The 26,470-nt window shown below is 48.8% G+C and overlaps 1 long non-coding RNA gene across 1 annotated transcript; it reads right to left on the bottom strand.

Annotated features, from left to right (window-relative positions):
• Positions 1–762: 762 nt before the first annotated feature.
• LOC140218788 (uncharacterized) lies at positions 763–26,470 on the bottom strand. Its single transcript, XR_011894973.1, has 4 exons — positions 26,405–26,470; positions 18,096–18,186; positions 14,583–14,691; positions 763–1,617 (listed from the first exon to the last, which is right to left on the bottom strand). It is a non-coding gene; the product is annotated as an uncharacterized lncRNA (long non-coding RNA).

Raw genomic sequence — 26,470 nt, 5'->3', positions numbered from 1 at the left:
TGACTTCAAGAACCTGTCGGTCACGACGGCCGCATTTCGACGGGGGCGAAGTGCGAAAACACCCGTGTAATTAGATTTAAGTGCACCTTAAAGAAGCCCAGGTGGTCCAAGTTTCCGGACAGCCCCGCTACGACGTACCTCATAATGAGAGTGCGGTTCTGGCACGTAAGACCCCATAATAAAGAAAAGGTAACTTCTCACTTTGTATTCTTCGTGACGCCTGGGGAATATATGCGTTCATATTTTCTGGCTTTTGTCTTATTGATTGTATTTTCTTGCGTTTATATAGCTCGCACTATTTGAGTTTGGTACGTGCGAGTAGTGTGGCAGCGCCATCAAGCAATGAAAACTAAAGGATAATGGCTTTTCCTTTAGTTTACCTTGCAATCCGCAGCGATGGCCACAGTTCAGACGACTAGGACAATAAATATAAATAGGTAATTCTCAGCGTGTTCAGCAGGATACCCATTATCACTAAGAATTGCCAAATTGACCAACTACTTGCACACCTATACGTTTCACGCCAGTTCTATTTAGAAAGATCCCTAGTCTAAAGTGTACCTCACGTCTCGAGTAATAACAGCAGCACACTATACGCAAAATTACGCAGTAAATCTGTCCTCGATACTGCAGCACGGCAGAATAAACCATGTAGATATGATTACCCTTTAATACGCCACCCGCCGTGCCGACTCTGTATATATTGTCACGTGGTGGTGACGTTCAATAATACAGTAGCCATACTGTGAACGACAAAACTAACTTTTATTGGGCGAACTTGTGCCCACAAAACAGGCTACACTTATAGCACAACGATAGTGGCGAACACGCTCGGCGATCGTCGAAAATCTGATCAGCGGGTCAAGTGCGTCGGCTTTTATACAACAGTCGTCGAATGTTCCAGACTAATCGTTGGGACCCGCATGCCTTCCACAAAGTTCAACAACATTCGAGTCACGCGATGAAATCAGATAATACAAGGTTCGGCGACAACAGACAGCGGATAGAAGCATCGATAACTTTCCAGAAACTTCGGATACATGCAGACGCGTCCCGCGCTGTGCGATAACACTTGTTAGGCGGCGAAACGTGGTTGCCCGTTAAATATAAGTACACGTGTCAATATGGAATCCTGTTTCTGAGAACAAGGTCCAGGGCTCAATTATAGGCCGCCTCGGGCGCATTTCAGTGAGGGCATAATACCAACGCGCTCCGGCGCTTATGTATGCTATTCCGTAGGCAATCCTGCCTGCTCGAAATACTTCGCAGCCCTCGGCTACGGCAACTCATAGCCAGTGCTTGCATGAGGGACGTCGCTCTTTACGAGTTACTCAGTTTTTTTTTTTCTTTTTACCGAATGCGAATGCTCTTGCGTATACTATGCGCATGAAATAAGTGCACTTTCCTGGTCAGCGGCTACTACTACGTTGAATCGATTCGACTCCACCATATTATAGGCTTGTAGAAAACTACAGCTACTGGTATTCACGAGGCTTTCGCGCTAATCGAACAAAAAGGGCATTACCCTTGCTGCGCCAGTCAGTAGGACGGCGTCGAAGATTAGGCTGACACTGGCCAACCCCATGGTGATCTCGTCGGAGGTTTTGCGGTCGTTTACTGTAACACAAAGTACGCAAATATTTCTCTTCAGGATCATCGGTAACAGAAACGCGACAACGTGCTGCCTGTGTGTTAACCGATGTTAATCGGATTCATAGAATTTCCCATAGGCTGTGGGCACAGGGACGTAGCAAGTCTGCTTACAACTTTCTTTACAGGTACGTTAGATGGATCCAAGAGTCTTTTGTTTTTTAATGATTACGTTCTACGTTTCTTGTAGGTTTTGTCATGTTTCACGTTAGGATACGTTGGGCATAACACGCTGAACGGCTAAATACAAATTGCGTTCGCGTCAGCGTTTATATTGTGCGTGTTGTGGGCAGCGTGCCTCTTTCGGTGCTGCCGGTGACGATTGGCATGCCCGTCGTTGCCGTAACAATTGCCTCCTTTGCTTGGTTAGCGTAGATGCGAGCTTTGAAGGCAAGAAAAATGCATCCCATTCAGTGCCCCTCGACGCGACACTGTGTGACAATGCGTGCTTATCACAAATAGATAAATGCTGCAGTTACACTTCGCTACTGCTCCACTAAGTGATATAGGTGGAAATCCTTCGTGTTGCAGCATTTCACAATTGCGAAGATGTCGACATCTAAACGGCACTCCACAAATAATAGAGTCGTTAATTAACGAATGCAGAGAAGCGCAACGCATCTCCGTGCAGCTAGCTTTCCTGACCGCTCTTCAAGTCGCCGTCAGTTTTCTTTCGCGAAAGGGGTCGAGTGACCCTAGTCATGCCGCTTGCTTTGTCTCTCAAAGCAGGTCTTCCTTGACGCTTTTTCGAGAGGCTGCTTTATTTGTATCCCTATGAAGATCACTCCTAAAGACTTAATAATTAGCAGCCCTAGTTACGTCGTCGTATAAGATGTCGTCGTACTGCATACTTTTAAAAGCATTTTCGGCCCTGTCTGTATTACACCCTTCCACTTTTATGCCATTTAGTCCGCACAAACAATTGCATAAATGGGGTTTTGCGCAAATTCGATGGGAAATATGTGCAAAATAGCTCACTTCAATGGTAATCACTGCCAATGCAGTTGGGGTCTCACTTTTGTAACAAAACACGCCATGGCTGTTTGTGTTGAGCACCCTTAGAATCAGTGCTAGTGCAGAATTTACGTAAAGCGCACAAGAATTGGTTTTTATAAATGTCTAAATCAACCTAATTCATACGGCAGAAAGCCGCACAGTTTTTTTTGTCAACGGTTATTATTACAAATGGAGGAAATATTGCAAATCGACCACTTTGTTGGTGTAGTGGTAAAATTAGCGATTGCTACGCTATATGCCCGGGTCAGATACCAATTCACTAAATAATTTGTTGTTTTGATTCCTTTTCTCTTGCCTACGGCAGTTTGCTTGATGTGTCGAAACCCTTTTAAGACTTACATATGACAAGTTAAGGCGACAGGAAACAATATGTACTCAAGGCTGACGGCCTGCCAAATACATCAGGCCTTCGGGTCACAAGCTTAATATGTTTCTTGTGCCTTTCTTACTTGCGCTACACAGCAAATGGGAAAACATCAGTATAATCGTAATATGGAAACCGCGCCATAAACGTGTTTATCCGATTATCCAATGGTGTATTACATGTGGCTGTCGAGCTGGCGTGAGGACGCTTTGAGTGCTGTCACTTGTGGTTATCAAAACTAAGAGGCCAAAACGTCTTCGCCACGTCGGAGACACTACCGAATATGAAACAAGAAACAGCGAGAAAAAAAAAGGACAACAAAGTTATAGAAAATAAAAGTTTTCGCAATGTAATCGAACCACAGGCATAATTGGTTTGTCCGCAATAGGGCACCTGATAACCAGACTGCCGTTAGTGGGCATGCGCGCACAAGTGCTTAAAATGTCATGCTCTGTGAGTTATCGTTCCATTCCTGATGTAACCACGAGCCCGTAAGCTTCGGGCAATAAACTGCCGTTTTCCATTGGAACACTTGCCTGTTCAGTCCCTGGCAGAGGCGCCACACTTAGCGACGAGAGTGGGATTAAAGCAGTCGGAGGTTTGGCGAAGAAGTCAAGTCGTTGCGAAATACGCGTCCGTTGAAGTCGGATTTTGAAGCGTGCTGATAGTGCTGCACTCAGTGGAAGGGTAACTATTAAGCGACAATGCGGTCCGCTGGACAGCTGGGTCAGATGGAGTCGTTTGTTATTACCGCAAGTGAATGGACGGCATTCAAGGAGAGGTTGACGTTTTCTTCCGACTGTCAACAAAGCTCCGGACAGCGACAAGGTGCGCGCATTCATCAGCATCATCGGCACGCGAACGTGTGGGTTGCTGAAGTCGATGGTCACATGTGAGCTGCCGTAGGTCAAACGTTTCCAGCAACTGAAGAGCATCTTCGATGCCCACCTGGCTCCAATGCCGTCCGCAATCCAGCTCTTTCATTTTTCTGAGCTGCCCTCTGCCGCACGCCGCTGAAAACGTATTGGAAGGGTCCCGGTGCTTTCGCCGGTTGATTTGTGTACCTGCGCCCACGTTGAGTGCGCGTCGGCTGTGCACTTCGTGGATCGCGTATCATTATTAATGGCTTCTTCGGGACAGAATGTCGTTTCTGGAAGCTATGTAGCACTCACCGACTACTGGGTGAGCAGGCCTGAGTGCACTTTCCTGCAAACAGTGGGGCCGATAAAGGCACGCTGAGTTCCGTTATGCGACACGGCTGCCTTGAAATTTGTCACTGATTTCTGAAATTAGACATCGCTTTTTGTATTCCTTTTACACATTACTTAGACATTTCGCATATTCAAGGAGTCTTCGAGCGCAGCCGTCTGCGTACGATTTATCGGATCGTAGCACTTGTTTACATCAAAATCTACAGCCGCAGATTGTTGTTATTGTCAAATATTGTGGAAAAGGTGCATCGCTGATATGAAACAGTGTCAAAACGTAGCAAAACATGCATATCTGCGCATATGTGCCGGGCTTTTGCACCCTGAGACGAGTCAATATGAGTGGCCCAACCACTTAAACAGCGGCAACTGTGATCCAGATACGTATATTATGGGCTGTTAACTAACTCATTCTCACTTTTCTTTAACTCCATCATACTTACAGTTTTAGCACTCAATAGAGCGTTATTAGAGAAATCTGTGCTCGCATAAGTGCTCATTTGCAGGCCGTGTTGTTCTCGCACGAAAAATGCGCGGGTTCCATCGTTCACACGGCCGTTGGTATAACTGAGCGAGGTGGTTGTTTATGCAGTTTTATGCTGAATGCGCAGTCTCTTGTTTGCCGCTTGAAGCAGAGACAAACAGTGCATCTCCGAAATTGAGAAATGTGTCGACAAAGCAACACGCACAGGCCCACCCATATACGTAGCGAATGCGGGCGACAAGCCTACAGGTACGGTGAAGTACAGATGTGTGCACAGCGCTGTGTCGCCGCTTACCGCTTACTGTGTACCCGCCGTGCGAAGTGAAGCGTAGTAGATTTGAAATCGCTAAGGCCAGAACGGAACTATAAAAGCAGGTTCGTTCGATCTAACTGCTTACATTTCAGTTCAGGTCCGCCGGTAGCGGGTGCACAAACTCGACGGCGCCAGGTTAACCTTCGCTGAACAGGATGGACATTGGCTCAAACATCATGGGCACGGCACGAGAGGTGCAAAGCTTGTTCATTTCAACTCTGTAGGCGTGTTGGTCTCATTTGAGCACGATTAATTGTATATACAAACAAAGACGCTGTCGCTATTGTGTTGTCAGTTCGACGGCCGATTGCGCGGGTTTCGGTGGAACGATGGTCGGCACGCTGATTTTGACGGTGCCGTCGACAACAAAGCCCGTCGCAGTACAACTCGCGCTCATCGGGTGCATCGCTGTGGACCTGGTATGATAAAAAGGTTTCAGGGACGCACAATAGTCGGTCAATCATTGGAGTGAGCGTCTTGTCGGTCTCGTATCGATCCAGTGTTGCCACGCCTTACGAGTACGTGCAGTCAGGCACGCGCTGCCACCACCAGCGAGTGAGGACCGGCGCTGCAAGAAGACTTCGTCAGTAACGTGATGTACTTAAGTGTCGCTCATATGTAACGCATGGGTTTTTCGTTAAATTTGCTAGTCATCATTGAAAGGCGGCAACTACCTGGCTAACGGTGCCGTCCGAACAACTCGGATGATGCCCTGGCCGCTTTCTCTTTTAATGTGGAGCTGCGGTCTTACGCTACGCACGTTTTCGACACTGCACCGACGTCGAACTACCAGTAGAATTTGAACGCGGTACACCGGCACGAGTGTTTACAGCAGCGTGCGCCCGAGCGCTTCTTATTTCGGGGGAATTTCCGGAACGTGGCCACGCGCGCGACCCTTCCAAAACGTTTCGTGACTAATCCGCTAGGGCAGGGCGCATGCGCCGTCGCGCCATGAAAGAGGCGGATTGGCGAACGGGCCAAGTTTCGCCGCAGAGCACAACACGAAGGCGAGTCCGTGCCTGAATATGCTTCGGAGCCTCTCAAGTTGTCTCAGACCTGGCAATTTGGAGCCAATTTAGACGAAGCGCTGTGGCAGCGTTTCGTTTGCGGACTACTCCGGGAGGAAGTGCAGCGAGTACTCTTTACCGAGGACGATAAATTAACTTTCTCGAAAGTGGTAGACCGCGCCGTGGCCATGAAAGCAGCCCGAAAGTATGTCGCCTAGCCTCGAGTCGCGGAGTCACTGACTGCAAACTACAACAAGTGGAAGGAGCGAGCAAATAGGCACATGCTGATGTATGCGAGGTGCACGCGACAGCTACTAAACCCCGACTTGTTTGTTACAACTGCGGTTCTGTCAACCCTTTGATCATGCAGTGTGCCCTCGCATTCAGGATACTTGCAATAAGTGTGCAAAGAAAGGACATATACAAATGCCCTATCGGCGCAGTAACAACCAGTCTCATGATGGGTGTACGAAAGAAAAGAGTGTGAAAATGCTCTATGTTTGACGCAGGCGATGACTACCAGCATTTCCAAACTAGGCTTAAGCCACGCTTTCATTTGTGTTGACCTAAGGATAACTGATGCACTGGTAGAAATGGAACTGGACACGGGAGCTGCGGTGTCAATTCTGCATTACAAGCAGATCAAACAGCAGTTTCGATCGGCGCGCTGCATACTAACTGACGTCAGCCTACGCACCTATACTGGAGCACTTGTTAGACGGGGGGTCGTGGTCGTCGACGTGCAGCACGGGGTACTGAAGGCTAAATTCCCGCTCTACCCCGTCGACAAAGCCGGACCACCACCGCAAGGACGAAAGTGGCTGCACGCAGTATGCCTAGTCTGGAATAGCATTCGGGGCCCGAACCACGTCTCGTCAGTGTTCGACTTGTCTTACCCGAACGAAGGAAAGGGTCGACGGATTGCTAGTAAAGCAAAAAAAAAACTGTTTAAGGAAGAGTTAGGTGCTATCACAGACGAACGGCCCGAGCTGTTTTTTCAAACCGGAGAACCGGCCGAGGTTCCTAAAAGCAAAGGATGCGCCGTTCGCATTGCAGTAAGCTGTAGAAGCTGAGAAGCTAAATTGGTTAAACTAGGAATTCTCACGCCTGTGAATACAGCGGAGTATGCCACACCCGCAGTGTCGTGATGAAGAAACATGGCAGGATACGCCTATATGGTGATTATAAGACAATGATATATTTCTCACTTGACATCACACACTACCCGCCGCCTAAGATAGACGATATATTGGCAGCTCTGGCCGAGGGTCTGCATTTTGCGGAGATTGATCTGAACAAGGCCTACCAGCAAGTACTCATGTCGGAAGAGTCTAACTACTTAACGTTAAACACGCAGACAGGGCCGTTTAGAGTTAACAGGCTACCTTGCGGAATTGCGTCAGTGCCAGGTATTTTTAAAAATGAAGTATGGAAAAAATGCCGAAGGCGCTTATCGAAGTGTGTTTTTCTCTCGATGACATTTTAGCCACGTGAAAAACTGCTGAAGAACATTTCATAAACATTGAAGTTCTCTTGAAACGTCTGTTAGAGCGAGGTGTCAGGGTGAAGAACGAATTAGCGTTTTTTCGAAACGAGCTCTGCTACCTGTAGCAAAACAAAAGTGCCGTAGGAGTCGCGCCTCACAAGACAAAATCGAGGCAGTTATGAAGGCTGCTGCACCAACAACAAAGCAGCGACTACAGTAATTCCTAGGTGTAGTGAACTATTGCAGGAAGCTCGTGCCTTATCTATGAATGGTTGCTGAGCCCCTTTACCGGCTTTTGCAGAAAGACGCTCCTTAGTGTTGGAACTACCACTGCCGCCCAGCGTTCGATCAAGTCGAAACAATGTTGTGATCCTCGCAGGTGCTGGCACATTACGACCCGGATATACCGTTGAAGCTGGCCTGTAATTCATCGCACCCGCCGTGGTTGCTCAGTGGCTATGGTGTTGGGCTGCTGAGCACGAGGTCGCGGGATCGAATCCCGGCCACGGCGGCCGCATTTCGATGGGGGCGAAATGCGAAAACACCCGTGTACTTAGATTTAGGTGCACGTTAAAGATCCCCAGGTGGTCGAAATTTCCGGAGTCTTCCACTACGGCGTGCCTCATAATCAGAAAGTGGTTTTGGCACGTTAAACTCTATATCTAATCTAATCTGTAATTCATCGCAGTACGGAGTAGCTCCAGTACTTTCCCGCGTTTTCGAGGGTGGTAGATCTAAACCGGTTGCTTTCGTTTCGTGCGCAGTGTCGGAGCCGGAGAAGTAACGCAGACGGCTTGAAAAAGAGGCATTGGCCATAATCTTTGGTATAAAGATGTTTCATTGCTATATTTATGGTCGAGCATTCTCCATAATCATGGATCATAAGCCTTTACAGCTACTGTTTGGACCAACAACAGGAGTTCCGCCCATTGCAGCTGCGCGGTTACTGCGTTGGGCTGCGACCTTATGGGCACACAGCTACGACCTCACCCGCCGAGGTTGCTCAGTGGCTATGGTGTTTGGCTCAAACAGGATAGGTGGCTGTTTGTCGCCACCCGTATCTAAGGGGTCAAAAATAAATCAACATCATTATCACTAAGTCAATCTGCAGCGCGGTGTTGAGAAATGCTCTGGGATTTGGAGGTAGAGTCACTTGAACGCAAGAAGAACCCAAGTACACATGCAGCAGGAACGCGATGTTTGTCGTCTTCTCAGTGGTGTAAGCAGTGTGAAACGCGCTCCACAAGCTCTTTGCTTAATATGAACTGTAAACTGCCGCGCGGTTGTGCAGTGGTTCGCTGTGAAATCTGCGACAGCTACAAGAGTGTACTGCATCTGTTACCGCAATATGCGCAGCTTCGGTAAACCTGGCCAGAGTGCATGGCACAACCAGCGTCGAAGCACCGAAAATATTTAAATTTATGACCGACTCTTCTCAGCCATCGACTGCGCACGAAACTCAGACGTGACGCAAGCTATCTATGTTGGTTCCTGGGGAGCACCCCTTTCCCGCGCTACTTTCGGCAGTGATGCGTTGCCGTATGGGTGGATGCTACTTCTTATTGCAAATATTTTTAATATTGTTACGTTGCAGAAGTCACATATAAAGATGCATTTACAATATTTACAAGAGAGACAACGATGCATGAACAAGATGGCTGTCGAGACCGATTTCACCTCTACACGTGAAATCATCCTCTGACTGGCGCCATCCTTCGTTTCTGCATAACATAACCATCGCCTGTAAAGGCGCTGTGTCGGCGCTAATTATAAAGGAGGTGAACTCGCGGCAAGCTAAGGCTTCTGCCGGGACACATGTACAACGTCCGTGGGGACATGCGAGTTCACCAGAGTGATCTCGTAGTTAACATCACCAAGCTGACGGAATATCGTGTAGGGCCCTGTGTAGCGCGGCAGCAGCTTTTTCAGACGAGCCAACGTGGCGACATCAGGGTGTCCATAGCAGCACAATGGAGCCAGGAGGAAATCGAACATCCCGATGTCCGCTGTCGTACCGGATCTTCGGCGTGGCCTGAAACTCGGTGAGCCGGCAGCCGGCAATCTAGCCTGCCGTGTGAGCCCGGGAGAAGACGTCTTGAGCTTATTGAGTGGGAATATTCGTCGAGAAAGGAAGCAGTGTGCCAAAGGGCAAAGAAGCGTGGTGACCGAACAGAAGGTAAAGGTGTGAAAAGCCAGTGGTCTTGTGGCGGGATGAATTGCAGGCGAAGGTCACGAAGGGTTAACGTGCTGTCCCAATCACTGTGGTTGTCAGAAACGCCCACAGACAGCATTTCAGTGAACGTGCTATGGAGCCGCTCCATCGGTCCGTTTGTCTGCGGGTGGTAGGTGGTGGAAAGCGCCATGATGGAGGATGACGCCACGCAAAAGGAAATCTACCACCTCAGTTGCACAGTTTGTGCGCAACGCTCGCGTTATCGCGTACCGGGTCGCGTAATCAGTCGCGACAGCGACTCACGTATTGCCAGATTTCGACGCTAGTGAAGAGCCGAGAAGATCGAGACCGACTCGAAATAATGGTTCTCAGGGCACATCGATGGGGTGAAGGCGTACAGCGGGGAGCACAGCAGGAGCCGTATAACGTAAAACTATTCCAATGTGTTTTTATTCCAGTTTCCTAATGTCGAATTTGCGTAACCGCCGACGCAAGCATCGGGCGGCACAGGGTTGTCTGAACAAACCAATCAAATGCTCCCCTCGTTCAGAGGAGGTCACTTTTGCTTGCTTGAAAAACGAATAACATTGTCTGCACTAAGCGGCTTGTCTTATTTAATTGGCTCACAAGAGGCGAAGAGCATGCTCAAGTGGAGAAGGATTCGATGGGGCCGAGCCACTGCGCTGAATTCTGATAACCGGATAAAGAGGGTGGTGCCGGCGTCTGCGATTGGTCCGCTTTCTCGTACTTAGCTTGCGGCGAATCGCCTACAAACGCGGCGGCATGCAACGGAAGCTTAAAAATGACGCTAAAACGGATCCTCAGCAAAGGAGAATTGGCAGAACGAGGTCGTAAACGTGCCGAAAGTTCTCGAAAACATTACACGGCCACGCAAAAAGTTTTATTACACGCAAATAAACCCATGCTTTCCGGCAGGGGCGAGCAGCCAGTGCCGGAGCGATCGGCGGAGGCCATTTTTTATTCCTTCCGGAACGGGGCAGCCTGCGGCTATTCAGAAGAAAATTCAGTTTTATTCGGCATACTAATGTACCTTTTACGTGTACGCGTCGCTTTCACGCGCTAAGTTTTTGCAGTTTTGTGACGTCGCGTGGGAGGCAGGTGAAGTGGGCGCGGCCCGAAAACTTTTGACCAATAGCCGAGGGGTAATGGCAAAAAGCCATCGAATCAGAAATAACTATTTTTGCTTTGTTCGGTAAAATTACGCATTATCAGTGTGTACAAGTCATATAAGACGGGGAGCTTTCGCGGTTTTCGTTACGTCGCGTGACAGAAAGGCGAAGTGGGGGTTGTCCAAACAAGTTTTTGACCAATCGGGGTGGGCTGATTGCAGAATTGAAATAGAAAATTTTGGAATAGTTTTACGTTATAGCGCCCCAGGTTTTTTATGCCGCTTACAGAACACACAGGCTGCAACGTAGCGGTGCACAGAGTGGTACAGGCCTGGTCAGTAGAAGCGGCGCCGTACGCGATCGTAAGCACGCAAAACGCCGAGTTGGCCTGCAGTACGGGCGTCATGCAACAGTACAAGAACTGATGTCTGGAGATGGCGTGGCACAACGAGTGAAAATTCTGGTCCTTCAGGGCGTGAGCTGCGACGGTAGAGAACGCCGTCGCGGAGCACGAACATGCACAGTGTTGGTTCAGAATGTACAGAATTTAGACGATTTATGACAACACGTAAGCCGTCATCACGCCGTTGTTCAGTGCGGATGTCGTGCAGATCATAAATGGCCAAGACACAAGAGTCAGTGTCATGCGCATCATATTCAGGACGGTCGACAGGATGACGGAAGAGGCAGTCGGCATGCTTCTGCAAACGGCGTGACTTGTATAAAACAGCAAATTAATATTCTTGGAGCCGCAGCGCCCATCTACTGAATCGTCCAGAGGGGTCTTTAAGTGAGGATAGCCAGCACACGTCGTGGTAATGGGTGACCACAGAAAACGCGTGGTAATACAAGTAGGGGTGCAATTTGGCAGCTGCCCAAACTAACGCCAGACACTCCCGTTGTGTAATTGAAAAATTTCTCTTGGTGAGTGGCAGGAGGTGGCTGGCGTATGCAATTACGCGGTCTGCGTTACCCTACCATTGAACAAGTACAGTCCCCATTCCATGACCACTGGCATCCGTATGAAGCTAAGTGGCGGCAATTGAATCATAATAAGCCAGCAATGGGGGAGCCGCGAGCAAGTATTCGAGGGCGGAGACGGCTTTGGTTTGAGCAAGGCCCCATGTGAAAGGAACGTCCTTCTTAAGTAATTCGGTGAACGGGCGAGCACTTTCGGCGAAATCCTTGATAAAACGACGGAAATATGATCATAGCCCAACAAAGGTTCTTACGTCTGCATTAGAAGATGGAACAGGAACGTTCTGGACTGCGTGAATCTTGTCAGGGTTGGGTTGAACGCCAGCGGCGCTGAAAAAATGGCCAACAAAAGTAATTTGACGACGTCAAAATTGACGCTTGGATGAGTTCAGTTTCTGGCCGGTGCGTCGGAAAACAACAAGAATAGCCGATTTACACGTTAAATTACTCGTGAAAGTTGGTGAAAAGACTATGACGTCATCTGGATAACACAGACATGCGGACCATTTGTAGCCGCGAAGTAAGAAGTCCATCATTCCTTCGAAGGATGCTGGGGCATTACAAAGGCCGAACTGCATATCCTTGAATTGGTAGAGGCCGTCACGTGTTACGAAAGCAGTTTCTCACGGTCCATGTCATCTACCGAGATTAGCCAATAGTCTGATCTGAGGTCAATCGATGAAAAGTACCTGGCTCCGTGCAAGCAGTCCAAGGCGTCATCAATACGCGGCGAGGGGTCGACATGCTTGCGTGTGATCTTGTTGAGGTTTCTGTAATCTACACAAAAGGGCCAACTGCCGTCCTTCTTCTTGATAAGGACAACAGGAGGCGCCCACGTACTGCAAGATAGCTCGATAACGCCTTTGGCCAACATCTCACCGACTTCACGTTGTATCACTTGCCGTTCACCATGTGAAACACGGTACGGCGATTGGCGTCACCGGTGTAAATGCGATGGGTGAACACCGATGTCTGGACTACGGGTGGCCGTCAAGGTAAAAAATGTCGCGGTAAGATTCCAAGAGATGGCGGAGGTCAGCAGCTAGTGCTGGAAAAAGATGAGATGCAATTAGTTTGCTAAATTCATTTGGCAAAGTCGGTGAATCGGAGGTTCCTGCAGAAGGCGATGGAATGTCAGCTTCAAGAGCCGATGTCTGGGAATCGTTCACCGGCGAGATTTCGCCCAAAGACATGTATCGGGGAAAAATTAGAGTCAAGCAGTTAAAATAAGGGAGAGGGAAGGAAGTCTTATTGCTTGTAACAGTGAGCATGGTATGGGGAATGGCCTATTCTCTTTCGAGCAGTATGTGAGCAGTGGAACACAGTACATAGACGCCGTCAGGAACAGAGACGAACGACAGTAGAATGACGTACGCTGTGGCTTCAGGCGAAAGGCGGATGTGTTCCGGAGAGCATAACCGTGGGTCGGTGAGTGGTGGACTACAGCACCCGTGGGGCAGTTCAAGTTGAATGACACCAGACGCGCTATCAAGGAAAGCTGAATAGCACGATAAATGGTCTAAGCCTAGTATAACGTCATAAGGGCATTGTTCCAAAACGGCAAATAAAACAGTCGTCAGGTGTCGCGCGATGCCAATGGGAGCGGTGCACACACCAAGCACGGAAGGCTTTCCTCCGTCGACGACGCGGATGGTGCGTGATGCAGCCGGTGCGAGAACTTTAGGCGTCGGCTCCATCGGGCACTCATCACTCTCATACGTGGTGATTTAATCTTCCACGTCGCAGTAGTCGGTACTGCTGAACGTTCCTGAATCCCGCGGCTTATTCAGCACAACCGTCGGGGTTGTAGGCGTTTATGTAGGCCGCGCCAGGTCGGGTCCTGCTTAGTCCGTCATGTTGTCCAAGTCCTAAGTGACGACCGTTGCGGAGTTTCGTTGTTGTTTCTCGTGGGTACCCCGCACCTCTCACCACTTTGTTACGTTGCAGAAGTCACATATAAAGATGTATCTACAATATTTACAAGAGAGACAACGATGCCTTGACAGCGCGGCTGTACAGACCGATTCCACCTCTACACGTCAAATCGTCTTCTTCTGTCTGATGCCACTACTGGGGGCTCCACAACAATATGGTACCCTTTCATGTAAAATACATTTCATAACTTTACTGAAAAGTATTGCAGGGGCCCTCCAGTATGTTAAATGACGTTCTATCCTTCGCCCGTCGTGAAAGTGTGTTTTAAATTTCTAGTATAGATTATTTGTTTGCAGTGCTCCGCTAGCGGCTGCCCAGAATTGTTCAGTATAGCCAGCTTGTCTACCTTCGTCATTTTGCTTCAACACCATTCCACTCCGCAGAATTAGAAAAAGTCATTCACACGTCATTGAAATTTTATATACGACTAATATTTAGTGCGAAATGCGAATATTACAAGTTCTTTAAAGCGCACAATGCGTCGGCGGGCTAGTTGGTGCGAATCTATGAATACTTTGTTTAGCGCAAAACAACAGACACAAGAAAGAGCGTTGTTTGTCAGCGCTTATAGCGCTGTTAGTATGTTGGAGTAGCCAGTGTACATCGAGCTGCTGCTCAACAATGTCAAAGTGTGTACCGGAGAATAAAAAACCAGAGGGACTATTTTTTATGCAAATCATGACGACCAATAAAAACATGCAAAAGCGTCGCATTATTTTAGGGAACCGTACGCCTCTGCTTGTGCATATTAATGTCGCTACCTCGTAATGAGTTGTGCTGGAGTGGTAGCTACAGGCAAGGTCACTACACCAGTTTACGCAGTGCAATATGGCTTACCCCAGCTTGAAATGTCGGTGACGTCCGGTATGTATGCGGCTATTTCCTGCTCGCGTAGCTTATCCTGGAGCTTCAGAAACCTTGATGTAAGGTTGAACCCGTTCATGCACTGTAAGTAAACGACGAATAGAATGTCAGAAGACTAGCCAGAAGACAGCACCTTCGCATGTGCCGTCTTTGTTCGGTAGTCCTCCGGCATCGAACACAATTCGCTATCCTTCGATAAGTAAAGCAAATGCAATTTGACCAAAAAGGTTAAAACTAAAGACTGGCTACGATCCCCATTCGCATACAACACAAGGCCGAAAGCACCCTCTGGAACACTACGCTTCTTCAGTCGTGGCGCAACCAGGGCGTTACATAAAGAAGTCACCGTTTCGCCACAAATGCGAAGCGTTGACTGCAATATTGCTACGAAACAGTATTTGCGATAAGAGAGCTATACGATAGTAAGGTTGGTAGCTTCTCAGCTGTGTAAACTGCTGTAAACATTTGCTTATTAACGAAATTAACAAGCACGCTGATATTCGCTGTCAGATGGCTGGCGTGCTCGAGGGGGGCAGCAGCGACGATAGAATTCCCCTTCGTGCTGCACCTCGCTTCAACGCCAACTAGGCGCGTGAGAACACCGCAAACACGACGTCATCATCTATCTCGTGTATGCTGCCATAGAGAAAGAAGTTCAACAAGAGGGGACACTCTTCAAAAACTGGCAACAGGAAACACGTTACGCCTAGTTTCAACTCCATCCGTTAGTTGACGCGAGCATCAGAAAAAAAGGAATGTGAAATAAACTTCCAGACAACGTCTTATTTTCTTTAATTCTTTCCCACTAAAAGTGAAAAAAGTTTTGCCTGTAAATGAACTTATACCTCGCAACTTTTTGTTGCGTTGCCAAGCAACAAGCTAGCGGCACGCCAGACGCGCGTGCATACGTCATGCGCCAGACAAGCGGCTGGAGTGAGCGGAGCCGGCTGCGCATGTGAAGCTCGCGTGCTCGGCGACCCGTCCCTTTTGGATGTCGCCCGTTTTTGGGGCTCCCGGCGTTCTTTTGTGTTCCGTCTGCATTGCGACACGGCACCGCTGCACTACTGGACTACAGCAAGGCGAGGAATATTGTTTGACAGTCTGCGACGCACTTCAAGCACATTTAGGCTTACTGCACAAAGCTGAACCCATGTAGTGACGCAGTTATCAAAAAACAGCACCGCAGTCCAAGCCTAGTTAATATGAGTTAATTACTCGTACTGGGAGATGTTTGCGACGCTTTCTATGAGCCCAAGCATAATAATAACTTATTTCGGTAGTTTTTGGGCACGCTTGCCGCACCTGGCTTTCTGACGAAAAGCACTTTGGCCGTGTGACGCAGTTTCGCGTGTACTGAATCTTACCGGGACAAGTCTTGGCGCTTTCTCTGACCACAGACATTATCGTAACTAATTTCACTACTTTTTTGGGTACTTTTCAAGCACAGTGGCCGCGCTCGGCGTAGTGGCGCAGTTAACGAAAAGCAGCTCGGCTGTGTGCCGCAGTTTCGCGTGTACTGAATCTTACTGGTAGAAGTTCGTGACGCATTCTGTAACCCGAAAAAGTATTGTAATTTATTTGGTAACTTTTTGGGATATGTTGAGGCATGCTCGCCGCATCTGGGGTTGTGAAGCTGTTAGCAAAAAAGCTAGCCGGCCATAGTGAGTTAGTATTGCGTGTACTGAATTTTAGTGGGACAAGTTTGTGACGCATTTTATAGCGCTGCAACAACATATACATTTTCGGTACTCACGCTTGTCGAAAACGCGACGAGCGATTGCCGAGAGTGGTAACACGGGATTGTTGCATGCGCCGACAGGAAGCGTAAAAGACAACACGGGGGAGCTCAAGGACTTAACACTTATGTATTCTGAGCTACTGAAAACAGGCTTTGTCTTGAGCCTATCTTGAGTGCGACTAGAAGGCATTCTGCGAGCGTGTAATATGGTCTGGCTGAGCCTGTGTTGTAGCCACCACTGTGTACTTGGCGTGCCATCGCGTCGACTAAGGCCAAGTTATTTTGGAAACGCGCAGTCACCCGTGTATTTGTGCACTTAGGGTGCAGGAAGTAATGCCCGGCAAAGGAGCGGTGCTTGAAAATCGGATGTTTTGTTCAGATTTTATGGCATTGTTTGGGAGGAGTCTTTGCTGCGAAATGTACGTAAAAGTGAATTTATCTGTAATGTCGCTCATTCACCACTTGCGCACGTTTCGCCTCTACACGCAATACTCCTGTTAGGTATACCAAATTGATACATGCTTGTAATTTACTCTCTTTCAGCTGATGACATCCGGTGGAGCTTCGTACAGCAACGACTGATGCTTACCTGGTGCCCCAACTTTGGATGAATGTAGAAGCCCGGAACGAGTATTTATATAGAGCAAGATAAACATTTCATTTCAGAAGACGTCTTGCGTTTTCTTTATGAAATTGCACCTGGCGGATTCGGCGGAGTCTTGTAAAGGTCGTTCGCAATCATTTTTACTAAATAATTAAACGATTCCACGCCAAGGCCACGCGTGGTTCAGCAGAAGCAAATAAATGCCGCGCCGAACAGCGGAGCCGTCGCGGCGTGTACCAACTGGTGTTCAAAACGCGCGCGCCCAAAACCGAAACCGGAAGGAGTTAATACTATCCGCTTGGTGTGCTACAGTCAATTCGGCCGCTGGGCTCTATGGGAGTGTCTGCTCTTGTTGAAATTTCTTTCTCCATGAAGCTGCCTTCGAAACCACCGCATATTCCCTGCAAGATAAGACGAACGCGACCGTACCTCAGCCGCGCAGCTGCCGCCGGATCAGAAGCGGACACGTGCGCTACCTTGCCCCTCCGCTACCTCCCCCGCCCCTTCTTTTCACCTTTCCCCGTTGCCCCGCTTTCGCGCAGTTTCCCCGCCTCCCTCTCTTGGGCACGCGAGAAGACGGCGCTGCAGGTAGCCAATTGCTTCTGGGCTCCCCCTTGTATGACTCTTGTCGCACCTACAACACACCATCCGTGGCCGCGATCTTAGCGTACTTGGACTTTCTACAAAACTTCACGGGGATGCCAACGTCCACGGCGGACATTTACCAGTAATGTTGATATAATTGATATCGCAGAAACCACACACATAATCACGTTACAAGTGATTTCACAAAAAATAGCGGTGTCTGAAACCTGCAATTGTTTAATTCGATTTGAGGGAAACGAGGAAGTTTCCTTTTCACAATAGTCGCCACGAGGGATTCATCCAGCACGGTTGAATCAAGGTGATCTTATCGTATATTCAGCCGCTGTTGAGACTTTGCTAATGGCTTTAGCGTGCTGGAGCTTATCGTAACATTTAAATGGTGGCCGGGCGCATTTCAATGGCGCCTCGTGGTAACCAGCCACGAAGGAGCCGAAATCGTTAGGGAGCCGCATTTGGAAGTCGCCTACTCCCTACTGCTCAAACAAAGCGAGTCTGGGGCGCTTAGCGCTGGTCACATGGTAAGCAAGCAGGCACTCACGATGCACACGAGGGATACTAGAAGCAGCGTGGTCTTCGTGCTGCTCCAGCACATGCTCCTTGTTGTTGGCTCTCTGAAGGATTGCAGCGCGCTGTAGGGACGGAAAGAAGTCATGTATGAAATCAAATGTCGCGCATAGCGTAAGCTTGCATCATATCAAAAATATATCAAGGGAAGCACGACTGCAATATGCACGGAGGCCGCTAAGACTAACAGTAACACTTCTACAACGAGGTATAATTTTTTCTGTTTTGCGCAACCTTCTCAGTAACTTGTTTCAATCTGCCTTTTCACCTAAGGGTGCTATAAAAACCCACAAAGATCATCTAGTCCGACTTACGATATTCTTAGACAGAAGCCTGCCAGACTCTGGAACCGTCAGGCTAAGGCAGGAGCAGCCGGCGGCAAAGGTGTTATTTTCACGAAACCTGAACCACTTGTCAACGACGCGTGTAAATTGGGGTGGGTGGTTTGGGCACCAAGAAGGAAGCAACTAACAATTATGTGGATTACACGCGCTATGGGAATTGATGCAAGCAAACCTTTCCGTGTCCTTTACGTCGAATGACGATAATTGGATCTGGTGCGAATGTTTAAGTTCTTGAGTGTTTACAGCAATACGAGAGGGGTGAGATTATGTTAAACGTTAGCTTCAGTGCATCTATGTGAGCGAAGAGCGGCAAGGCAAGCATTCACCCGTTTCGTGATTGCGTCGGTTCTAACCAATCTGGTACCTCCTCCCCCTACTTCCTCTCTACCGCCGTGTCTACCTCCTCTCAGGACTGTGGCGCGTTAGTTCCCTAATTCCCTAATTGCAAGAAATTTAATTACTCGCTTGATAAAAGATTCCTTTATTCTAATAAAACTACGATGTCTGTGTTAAATCTGCATAATGTTTATGCAGTAAGGCAACATTTCTGGAAAAAGGAACTTCCGTTCATCCGTGTATTACTGCGTAATACTTGCCACTGTTCACTACAAGATTCCCTCTGTCGAACTCGCTGGAAACTAGTGAGACGGCGGGTAATTCTTTCTACTCCTATATAGACACAAATGAACAATATATATATATATATATATATATATATATATATATATTATATATATATATATATATATATATATGTAATTCAAGGAAGAGTTCTGTAGGTCTGCTGAACAGGTAGTTGAAGAAACGAAGGGCACACTTCTTACGAAAATTGCATGTTTAATGTTCTAGCGTTTGGGCCGTGGCACGCCCTTCGTTGTCAGAAGGCCGTGGCACGGCCGAAACGTTAACACATTAAACTTGCAAGTTTCATAAGTGTGCCCCTTTCCCTTTGTTTCTTCCACCATAAACACACACAACCTATATATATATATATATATATATATATATATATATATATATATATATATATATATATATATATATATATATATATTTTTATACATATATATGTGTGTGTGTGTGTGTGTGTGTGTGTGTGTGTGTGTGTCGGATTACAAAAAGATTCAACAAAAGACTACTTCTGCGTAACAACAAAGAGGTAGGAAAAAGCTGAAGGAGGACAAAGGATTCAGTGCCTTTCCACTCTGTGAAGAAGGATGACCAGCCAGGCTGTACTGTGTCATAACCGTATTGATTGACGACCAATAGCCGTCCATTGCCGCGCGTCGAACGCCGTGTGCACATAAATGGAAGGCGAGGCGCAACTAGGCACTGTTCCACGATGTTCAGCCTCGGAAGATGATCCGAGGCACCGGAGAGTATACATACCCATGTATTTTTGCAAAACGCGGTACGACACCTTTTAATAACGAATCTGGCAAGTAAAACCGACAGGCGCATCACCGCTCACCGAGGGGACACACTGGTTCACCGTAGCCAAGGTGATTGTGCGTTTGCCAACGTCCCGCAGTGCAGTAATGGTTATGAGGTCACTTGAAAACCACAAGAGGTCACGTACAACACAGGCCACACAAAATTGGTTGCCCGGAAACTCCCTCTGAATTCTGGCCGTTGCTCCGGTGAAACATTTCAAGTTTGAGGGTTCGGGTCCACTTGAACGATTCGCATTTCCTTCCGCCTCGCGGTCTTGGCAGGCAAAACGCTTACGGGACTGCCACTACGGACGAGCCGAAAGAAAGGGAAGGAGATAAGCAAGCGCCTGGAACGCCGACAAAGTGAGGACGGTGCAAACGTAGACATGGCCGACGCGGCTCAAAGTGTAGTGCCTGTTCTTATCCGCTTATTCCTGCCGCGGGTCGGCGAGGTATTGCACTATCTTCGGAATCGGCCCACGCATGGGGATCAATTCGCGATCTACACGGCTCGATAGACGCACGTAATTTTGTTCCAGCAGCTAGCCATATACAGCTTCGCTCTAAAAGTACGTCACTAAATTACCCAAATTTCGCTGTGCCTTCTCCCAAAGTATTTCGACAGTGATGTGCAATCAGATTCGGAAATTTACAGGCATTAGAATGTGTCAGCTGATGCGAAGCAGCGGTAATTGGACATCGTCGGTAAACGCTTTCCTCCTGCAGGTTTCACACAGGCTGATCTTTATCACAGGGCAAGGAGACTTTGAACAATTTGAAATTGACGTACGTATTGTGTACTTTTTAGTAGGCATTGTTACATCACCGATAATTCGCGTTGCTTTATTCCAAACTTCTCTGTAACATTGTTGTTTTATTTATAGCTCTGTTGAGCTCTCTGCTCTGATTTACGAAGGAAGAGATGTATATGGTCTGAAGGACTCCATTGGTGCTGGTACCCATTTGACGGCCTCGGCGGAAGTTTTCGCATTTCGTATTTCAGTGTGTACTTACTGAAATGCCCTTCTCTTTCTATACATTGACGCCTACGCCTACAAAATGTAATTACCTATAAGATTTCACCGGCGACTACAACACTCCCTAATACGAAATTTGAGCGCAGTTGTATACGTGCTTTCATTTCGCGATAAATCGAAAGGTGCGAACAATCTGCCTCGTGCGGCGCGTTGCAAACGGAGCCAAATTTGGCGCGACGGCTTCTCTAATTGGGAGATCGTGAGATGACGCCCATTGGTGACGCGTGGACGCGATTCACTGCACCCGCCGCTGACAAACGCTACTCATGCAACGCATTACTGCCATCCAGACGACGCGGGCTAGTGTGGCGCCATCTCGTAGCAATCGCCGCAAAGCCTCTCGTGCGCGGCACTATACTTCTCAAGCTTTTGCCACACGATTCGCCTCACGGTTCCGGTGCATACTCCTCCTCATGCTGTCTTCTGTCTCCTCGCTGTTTTCATTCCCCGTTCCTTCTCCGTGGTGGAATAATTGGACTCTGCGCGTGACAGAGTGTGGCTCGCGTAGGCGATAACTTGTTCAGTGCCGTCTTGCGGTTGCACCAGGATAGCTCCGAGACTGATATTGCTGGCATCAGTGCGTACTTCTGTGTCACCATACTCATCAAAATGACCGAACATGGGAGAAGACAATCGACTTTGTAGCTCCGCAAAGGCAGTCTGTTCTTCATCAGTCCAGAGGAATGGCGCGTCGTCACGTGTAAGGCGAAATAGCGGCTCTGCAATCTTCAAAAAATTTTCAATGAAGCGTCTATAACATGCACAAAAGCCTAAAAATCGTCGGAAACTTCTTGTGGGTTGGAGCCGGAAAAGTAGCTACGGCAGCAGCCTTCTGGGGATCGGGCCGCACACCTGCCGTGCTCACGACGTGACCAAGGAACTTCAGTTCCTCGTCACCGAAATGGCATTTCTCTGGCTTGAGTGTAAGGTCAGCCGATCGAATGGTTTAGAGCGCATTCCGAAGGCTTTCGAAAGTGCTCGTCAAAAGTTTCTGAAAGGACAACATCATCGAGATAGACGAGGCAGCTTTTCCATTTGAGGTCAGCGAGAACGGTATCCATCATTCGCTGGAATGTGGCTGGACCGGAATGGAGGCCGAAAGGGAGTACTCTAAATTCGTAACAGCCGTCCGGAGTAACGAAAGCACTTTTCTCGCGGTTCCGCTCATTTACTTCGATTTGCCAGTAGCCAGTTAGCAGATCCATAGAAGAGAAATACTTCGCGCGCCTCACCCTGCCCAGGAACTCGATCGGAGATATTTTGTTCGATACGCGTTCTGTTCGGTTGCTGCAACGTCACTAAGTGGCAGTATGCAAAATTGTGACAACGGGGCGGAGGGAGCAGCCAATCAGGAAGCGGTGACCTCCCCGGAAGTTTACTTCCGTCGTTTGTCGTCTGTTTGCAGACAGTAAACTATAAAACGAAATGTTTCTCGTCTTCCAAATGAATGAAATCTTTATCTAAAAAATGTATTTTTTCTTCTCAAGCCCAAACACGTTTTGAAATAGTAGTACGTGTGACTACTGCAACTTATAACTATTAATTTCTTTGTGTCGTCCCTAGGTGGTGTCGCACACCGCGAGAAGAAAAAAGAAGAAGAAACGACGGGAAGAGTGGCGCACTTTTCAAGAGGCAGTGACAACATTCCAGTGGCTCGCCGGCACCAATGATGGGGTCGATTTCGCTGTACAACCAACGAATTATTTGTTTCGAGAAACAAAAATGACGCCGTAATTCATTTTGTGCCATTTCTTCAAACGCGTTTCGCACCGCCACCCTCTCTCCTCCTTCCTCTAGAAACGCCAGCGCAACAACCTAAGTTCCCAACGGACGCGATTTTCTCGAATTAAACTATGGATTGGATCCAAACGTGCCATGCCGCAGCCGCCTGTTGGATCCAATCCAATCCACCAGACGCGCCATGCGAAGCCGTATGATCGCTCCAAACTTCCCAGCTCCCGTCGAGTTCATCGCCTAGCAGACGAAATGCTCGGTGGGAGGATGATTGAGTGGAGCGTGTCGTCACTTTGACGTCACCAAAAACGTGGCCGCGCCCCGCGGCTGGCGACGTCGGCGCGGAGTAGGATAATCGCGCGCGCCGGTAACCGAACAAACGCGCCGAACAACCATCTCCGATCGCACCCAAGATATCGTCGACACGAGGCAACGGGTACAGGTCTTTCTTTGTGACGTTGTTTAGCTTTGGGTAGTCAACACAACACCGAAGCGTGCCATCTTTCTTTTTTACAAGAACGACTGGCGATGACCAGGGAGTGAATGGAGGTTGTATTACGCCGTCCTGAAGCATTTGCTTCACCTGCGTTTGAATCGCATGCCGTTCGGTCGGGGAAACACGATCAGGCTGTTTCCGTACGGGGGGCACGTCGTCATAGTTGATGATACGGTGTTTCGTAATCGATCTTTGACGTAAGCAAGAGTGGAACTCGAGCAACGGCTCGCACAGGGGTTGTTTGTTCACTTCAGGAAGCGTTGGACTAATGCCGACGTTGCGTAGCGGTGCTTCAGCAGTGCCGATTGCCTCAGAAACAAAACACTCAGTGACATCGGCGATCGGGTCGGCTTAGGCCATGACAGTACCGGGGAAAAGGCGCCGGTGTTCGTAGCTGAAGTTCGTGACAAGAACCTCGCAGTGGCCCTCATGGAGATCAATAAGGCTTCTTGCTAGGCAAACACCTTGAGAAAGCTGGAAAGAGCGATTGCTTTCTGCGACCGCTTCACCGTGTAAGAGTCTGTCACATGCCACTTGAACCACGACACTTGCACGCCGTGGTAAAGTGACAGCGTCGTCAATTACACGAAGAGATGCACGAGGGTGGATGGTGTTCGTCGTCGCTGCGGCGCTCTTTGTCGATAAAGTGACGAGGCGTTGTCGAAAGTCGATGATAGCTGCGTGCTCCATGAGGAAGTCCATGCCGATGATTAGGTATCGAGAACACTGAGGGAGAATGCTCAAGCTGGAAACAAACGTAGAGCCGCGAATCAGTCAACAACAAAAAAAAAAAAATGACGCGCACATGCCGAGTGGTGTGACGATGTGCCCGCCAGCTGTACGAACCGGTGCTTGATTCCAAGGCGTAATCACTTTATTCATAAGGGTGGCCAGTTTTCGCTGACTATAGAATAATCCGCTCCAGTGTCCACTAAAGTAGCCAATTCACGACCGTCGAGCAGTACAGGAATGTCCAATGGAAATTCTTCCATAATCAGCAGGTACAGTCGTCGTCGATGTATCGTTGGTAAGCATACGCGTCAGTAGGGGTCCTTGAGAACGTCCAGACTGAGCGGCCTCGCCCCCGAAGACCGCTGTGGTTAGTTTTCCCGGCGCGGGCTGGGCGACCGACCCTGCACCACACTCGAATACGTGCGGCGAGTCGGAGAAAACCGCCGCGGCGAAGGGGAGGGTGAATGATGTCGAGCTGATGAGGATTCGCGCTGCTGGCCAATGTATTCTTCAATTTCAGGAGGACGCTGGCCGAACCTAGGCCGCGGTGAGTTTGCTGAGAATCCGCGTAGTCCAACCTTTCGACAGGAGCACTGTCGGTAGACATGCCGAGCTTCGCGACAGTGAAAGCGAAGGGGACGGCGATCAGGTGCCCACCACGCTGATTTTCTTGGGGCCTGTCGGGGGTCTTGGTAATACGAGGGCGTTTGGATGTGCTGTAGCATAGCCGGGCACGCGGTGCGAAGCGGGGAGAGAGGAGGGGCAGGCTGCCTCAAAGCTTGCGAATATGACATGCGGGGGTGTCAGTTCTTAACGGTCGAGATTCTGTGTTGAGGGGTGGTTCTCTTAGCGCATGCTGGATTTCGTCACAGAGAAGCCTGGACAAGGAGCTGAGTGTCGGCTGTAAGGGAACCGACAGTTTCTTCTGTTCTTCGCGGATTACGGAACGAATGAGCTCTCGAAAGAAATCGACATGGCCCCCGTGGCCCCCGGGAGTTCCGAAGAACTCCGTAGGTGAGGCAGTGATCCCTTGGCGTTCCTATGATGCTGCCCTGTGCCGAATTGTCTGTTCTATGGTGACGGCCTCGGAAGGAAATTCTGCCACCGTTTTGGGAGGACTGCGGACGAGACCGCCGAACAGCTGCTGTTTCACCCCGCTCATGAGGCACCACACCTTCTTTTTTTCCGACAAGCTGGGGTCGGCTCGTCGAAAAAGAAGCATCATGTCCTCGACATACATTGCGACACCTTCGTTCAGCATTTTTATACGGCACTGAAGATCACGCTCAGCTCGTTCGCGGCGATCAGGGCGCGCATACGTCCCAAGAAACCGGCGTTTGAATTCTGCTCATGAAGTTAGGGCATCTGCACGGTTCTCATACCAAACACGTGCGCCATCGTTAAGGCTGAAATATACGTTTTTCTCACTTGTCATCTCACTTGTTGAACACGGCAACACGTTCATAGTGCACCAGCCAATCTTCGACATCCCTATGTATGGCGCTGTGGAAGGGATTCGGCGTCCACGGATTTGGTAGCGTACAATGAATCGGCGTTGCGCCTTCCATACCGGTTGGGGTGGTTGGAGCTGCCAAAATCTCTGGGAGGAGCCCAAACTCAGGGGCTTTTCCACGAGTCCTTCTGCTGTCGCCGTGTGCAGGCGTAACCCTCGGTACGGAGCTGGCGCTCCTGCTGCTCGGTGGGGTTTGGTGCATAGATTAGATTACCCAGCATCTCCACCTGTTTGTCACGCGCTAAGGCAAGAGTAGGAAACAGTACCAGCAGACAGACACGAAAAATGCCAGATATCAAGAGACGGTTCCCCAGCTGGCACGTTATCTTTGACTTCGTCGTCTTCTTCGCCGTTTTTTGCTGGGCATGCAATACTGACCGTTTGCTGGCTCGAAATACCAGGTGGCAATATTTTGTTGCGATTCCGTATTATGTGATTATGTTAACGATTACATCTTCTGGCACTGCGATCTCTCACTACAGACGTAGTCTCAGCGGTTTCTCTTTGCGGGATGATTTATTGCCGCAAACCTAGCTACATGTTCGAGAGCATTGTAGTGCCACGGTGGGGTACATTGACTTTGTCGGGGGCTCAGTGCCTCGGAACTCTGCTTGGTGGGCACCTTTATGAGAAAGCAAGGATAATAAATGTACCCTATAAGGAGAGCGCGGCCACATTCTAAAACCGGTGTCACGCGATCACTTTCGATGGCGGTCGAGCCTGATCCGGATCTCAATTCTCGATTGTAAAATTGTGACCGCGATCCTCATCCCGATCGCGTTCGATCGCAATTGAAAGTGCACCGTGTAACATCGGTATCAAACAGAACTAAATATGGGACCACTGTTCTCTAACAAAAGTACCTAGAACTACTACCACTTTCGTTTGCCCTGACACTGGGCCAATAATGCGCTCTTGCTGACAGATTGGCGCTTCATAACCATTCAGAAATGCTTCTCAAGCTGATGATAAAAATGTTCCGAAAACAACTTACGTTACACAGTTGAAAAGACTCTTCTCTCGCTGGTGTCGGAAACGGTGTTGTTGTTGCCTCCGAAAG

Source organism: Dermacentor andersoni, chromosome 6 (genome assembly GCF_023375885.2).
Source record: "Dermacentor andersoni chromosome 6, qqDerAnde1_hic_scaffold, whole genome shotgun sequence".
NCBI classification, from domain to species: domain Eukaryota; kingdom Metazoa; phylum Arthropoda; class Arachnida; order Ixodida; family Ixodidae; genus Dermacentor; species Dermacentor andersoni.
The sequence above is the reverse complement of the archived record's forward strand: the minus strand, read 5'-3'. Positions and strand labels throughout refer to the sequence as shown.